Source organism: Babylonia areolata, chromosome 23 (genome assembly GCF_041734735.1).
Source record: "Babylonia areolata isolate BAREFJ2019XMU chromosome 23, ASM4173473v1, whole genome shotgun sequence".
In the NCBI taxonomy this organism is placed as follows: Eukaryota; Metazoa; Mollusca; class Gastropoda; order Neogastropoda; family Buccinidae; genus Babylonia; species Babylonia areolata.
In genome coordinates this window covers 25954383-25959382 of record NC_134898.1, presented here as the reverse complement: position 1 = coordinate 25959382, position 5000 = coordinate 25954383, and the positions used below count along the sequence as shown (strand labels likewise).

Sequence of the window (5000 nt, the reverse complement as noted above, 5' to 3'; positions counted from 1 at the left end):
GTCTGTCTGTCCATCTCTATCTCTGTCTCTGTCTCTCTCTCTGTCTCTGTCTCTCTCTCTCTCTCTCTCTCTCTCTCTCTCTCTCCTTCATTTATTTTGGATTGCACATATTACACTTGACACGAACTTTCTCTCTCTGTGTCTTTGTCTCTGTCTCTCTGTCTCTCTGTCTCTCTCACCCGCTCGCTCGCTCGCACGCTCTCGCTCTTTTCCTAAATCGGAATAAAACATTTCGTACTCTCTCTCTCTTTCTGTGTGTGTGTGTGTGTGTGTGTGTGTGTGTGTGTGTGTGTGTGTGTGTGTGTGTGTGTGTGTGTGTGTGTGTGTGTGTGTGTGTCTTTCATTTATATTTGATTGCACATTTTACACTTGAAAGACGAGACACTATTCCACGATTTGAATCGTTCTCGCCTTGCCATTAAAACAAAACACGCAAAAGAAACAAATTGATACTGGAACTGACGCGAACGAAGTGGCTTTCTCCTTCATGATTTCTGCTGTCCTGTTGAGTTTTCTTGCGCAATGCTGTTTCTTGAAAACCTGTCCCATCCACATATAGACACTGGTATTCATGAAGTAGTATTGCATCTGACCCCAGAGAAGGGAGAAAGGTCATCTTGACATGACTGTAGCATACTCTAATCAAGTCAATGTAAAGAAAGATCATTGTGCCATGGATGTACATATATATATATGTGTGTGTGTGTGTTTATATAACATATAAAAACACGTCACCTGATCCAGGTATAATTATCCCGTGGAATAATGCCACGGAAGATGTTTTTAGCCTTTTGATTACGAAGATCGCTAATTGTAATATGGAAAAGCAGGTCAGACCTTCTCTTCGACGTGTTTAGCCTTTTGATGAAGATCGCTAATTGTATATGGAAAAAGCAGACGTACATTCCGTGTTTATTTTCCTTTTGTTAATCAGTGTTGTTGTTTTTTTTACAGGTGTTTAATCGGGCATGATTGTGTTCTGCCCTGCACGCAGCGATGTGGTGTTTTTGTTGTTGTCGTCGTCGTTGTTGTTTTTGTTTTTATTTTTTAGAGGTTGATTGTTGTATTTCTTTATGGTTTTGTGTGTGTGTGTGTGTGTGTGTATGTTTGTATTTCAGTCTCGATATCTGTGCAATTTATGTGGCATCAGGTATCAAGCCCCGCCACCCCCACCGCCAGACGCCCCTCCCACCGACCCCCCAACGTCCACGACGCTCATTCCAACGCCCCCCCCCCCCCACCCCACCCCACCCCCAAAAAAAAGCAAAAAAAAGCAGAAAATCGGAAAAAAGAAACCTGCAAAATTCTGTGGAAAAATCCACTTCGATGGGAAAACACGAGAATTCCAGACTCCTATCCTCTTTCTTTGGTCCTGGGAGTTGGGTTTGTTCCAGTGTATACCTGTGTGCTGGCTGAATCGGTAGCATAAGTAGCTTTGACTTGAAGTTGTGTACCTTGTAAATGGAGAGAGTTACCACTCTTTACCATTAATTTGGTGAAGCGTTCGTTTTGCTGAACAGATCTGCAAGTTCCAGACTGGTGCTTTTGGACAACAGAGGAGTGCTCAAAATCACGTGATGGTTTCCACCGCTCACAGAACGTTGCTTTTTTGGTCCGGTGACATGGAAGATGCTTTTGTGTTCAGGTGTTTGGTGCATGTTTATTTGACGTGAGTGTGTAAACATTTGTTGAGTTATGGAAAACTATTGTCGTCAGTGTAACGAACAGAAATTGTCCCTCAGACGCTTGTTGCTGTGCGCTTGTTGCTACTCCTTCATACGCGAACTCACAGAGAAAAGTTTGTTTGTTTTTTGTTTGTTTTTTTGTTTGTTTGTTGTTGTTTTTTGTATAATAATGATAATAATAATAATGGTATTTATATAGCGCTGAATCTTGTGCAGAGACAAATCAAAGCGCTTTCGCACCAGTCATTCACACGCATGTATAACTCTAAAACTGGAGAAACTGAAGACAAGGAAGAGGCAGGGAAGGGAGGCTATTTTGGGAAGAGGTGGGTTTTAAGGTTAGACTTGAAAGAGCTGAGTGTGGAGACCTGACGAAGCGACAGAGGAAGTTCATTCCAATTGCAGGGTCCAGAGACAGAGACAGAACGGCCGCCAACAAAAAGTCGAGTTTTGAATCTGGGTATGCGTAAACAGAGTGGATCCGAAGCCGATCGTTGATAGCGAGATGGAGTGAAGAGGTAAAGGCAGCCACAGAGATAGGAAGGGGCAGATTTGTGAATACATTAATAATAACATAAAGTGCTGATCTTGTACTTTATTCTGTGTGAGACAGGGAGTCAGTGGAGATGTTGCAGAAGAGGAGTGATATGCTCAGGTCTTTTCTTTCTGAGGACGAGTCGGGCAGCAGAGGTTTGTATGCGAGAGTTACAGTAGTCAAGGCGAGAGAGAATGAGAGAAAGGACTAGATGTTACGTCAGTGGACAGTTATTTCCGAATGGAACGGATGCGCCGCAATTGACAGTAGCAGGATTGACATGTCTGACTGATGATTTTTTTCATGGACAGTGTGTTGTCAAGGACAACGCCGAGGTTCCTGACTGAACTGGAAAGAGGGATGGATGTACTGCCAAGTTTGATTGTGTCAGTTGTGATGGAAGAGAGTTTTTGTTTAGTTCCTATGATCGTTGCTTCAGCTTTGCCCGCGTTCAATTGTAACTTATTTAGAGTCATCCAGTTTTGAATGTCCAGGAATCAGTTGGATCTTTCTTGCAAGAGAAACTTGAGAGGCGCGCACGAAATAATTGCAGGAAAAATATCAGTGAAATCAAGCCGAATGTTTGTGTCGACAGCGCAGCAATGTACACAGGCAGAGGGCTGGTGGAAACACAGACAAGAGTTGATGATTTTATTTTTCTTCCAGGTTTACACCACTGCGCGCGCACCGAGAGAGATGCTCGCACAAACCAGAGAAAGACAGACAGTAAACAGACAGACATAAGACAGACAGGCAGAGAGACAAACATACAAACCGGTACACTGATACACAGGCAGACAGTAGACAGACAGGCAGAGAGACAAACATACAAACCGGTACACTGATACACAGGCAGACAGTAGACAGACAGGCAGAGAGACAAACATTCAAACAGGTACACTGATACACAGGCAGGCAGACAGACAGACAGAGAGACAAACATACAAACAGGTACACTGATACACAGGCAGGCAGACAGCAGACAGAAGACAGATGATACACAGGCAGGCAGGCAGACAGGCAGACAGACAGGCAGAGAGACAAACATACAAACAGGTACACTGATACACAGGCAGGCAGACAGACAGGCAGACAGACAAACATACAAACAGGTACACTGATACACAGGCAGGCAGGCAGACAGGCAGACAGACAGGCAGAGAGACAAACATACAAACAGGTACACTGATACACAGGCAGCCAGGCAGACAGTAGACAGACAGGCAGAGAGACAAACATACAAACAGGTACACTGATACACAGGCAGGCAGACAGGCAGGCAGAGAGACAAACATACAAACCGGTACACTGATACACAGGCAGGCAGACAGACAGGCAGAGAGACAAACATACAAACCGGTACACTGATACACAGGCAGGCAGGCAGACAGACAGGCAGAGAGACAAACATACAAACAGGTACACTGATACACAGGCAGGCAGACAGACAGGCAGAGAGACAAACATACAAACCGGTACACTGATACACAGGCAGGCAGGCAGACAGTAGACAGACAGGCAGAGAGACAAACATACAAACAGGTACACTGATACACAGGCAGGCAGACAGACAGTAGACAGACAGGCAGAGAGACAAACATACAAACAGGTACACTGATACACAGGCAGGCAGACAGGCAGGCAGACAGACAGGCAGAGAGACAAACATACAAACAGGTACACTGATACACAGGCAGGCAGACAGACAGACAGACAGACAGGCAGAGAGACAAACATACAAACAGGTACACTGATACACAGGCAGGCAGACAGACAGACAGAGAGACAAACATACAAACCGGTACACTGATACACAGGCAGGCAGACAGACAGGCAGAGAGACAAACATACAAACCGGTACACTGATACACAGGCAGGCAGACAGACAGTAGACAGACAGGCAGAGAGACAAACATACAAACAGGTACACTGATACACAGGCAGGCAGACAGACAGTAGACAGACAGGCAGAGAGACAAACATACAAACCGGTACACTGATACACAGGCAGGCAGACAGACAGTAGACAGACAGGCAGAGAGACAAACATACAAACAGGTACACTGATACACAGGCAGGCAGGCAGACAGACAGGCAGAGAGACAAACATACAAACAGGTACACTGATACACAGGCAGGCAGACAGACATACAACAGACAGGCAGAGAGACAAACATACAAACAGGTACACTGATACACAGGCAGGCAGACAGACAGTAGACAGACAGGCAGAGAGACAAACATACAAACAGGTACACTGATACACAGGCAGGCAGACAGAGAGAAACAGGAGTCTAGGCCATGCCTTGCTAAACCGTGACACCCTCCCTACAGCAGCAGCAGCAGCAGCAGCAAAAGCTGTTCTCTGACAGAGATCGAACCGCTGTGCTAGCCACCAGCCAGCCCCCTCCAGCCCATCCCCCCCCCCCCAACCCCGATCCCCCTTCTCGCTGCCTCCCTCTCCTACCCCCTCCCTCTCTCCCTCCGTCCCTCCCTGTGTGTGTGTGTGTGTGTGTGTGTGTGTGGAGGGGTCTCGCTCTTCGCAGTTTCTCTCTCCGCCGTGGAGGACTTAGGACTCGGTGTCTCTCCCTCATCGCTCTCACTTCTTATTCATCAGTGTGAGTCTGTATGTGTATATATATGTGTGTGTGTGTGTGTGCGCGTGTGTGCGTGCGCGCGCGTGCGTGTGTTTTGAGCGTGGATCCTTTGTTGTGCTCATTGTAGAGGGGGCAATCAATGCTAATACTATTACAACGACTACAGCTCTGTGTGTGTGTGTG

At 46.3% G+C, this 5000-nt stretch overlaps 1 protein-coding gene across 2 annotated transcripts in view; it reads left to right on the top strand.

Moving 5' to 3' along the window:
- The window catches only part of LOC143297901 (protein still life, isoform SIF type 1-like), a 355426-nt gene that overhangs the window by 217817 nt on the left and 132609 nt on the right, over window positions 1-5000 (top strand). The gene's annotated exons all lie outside the window — the stretch shown is intronic.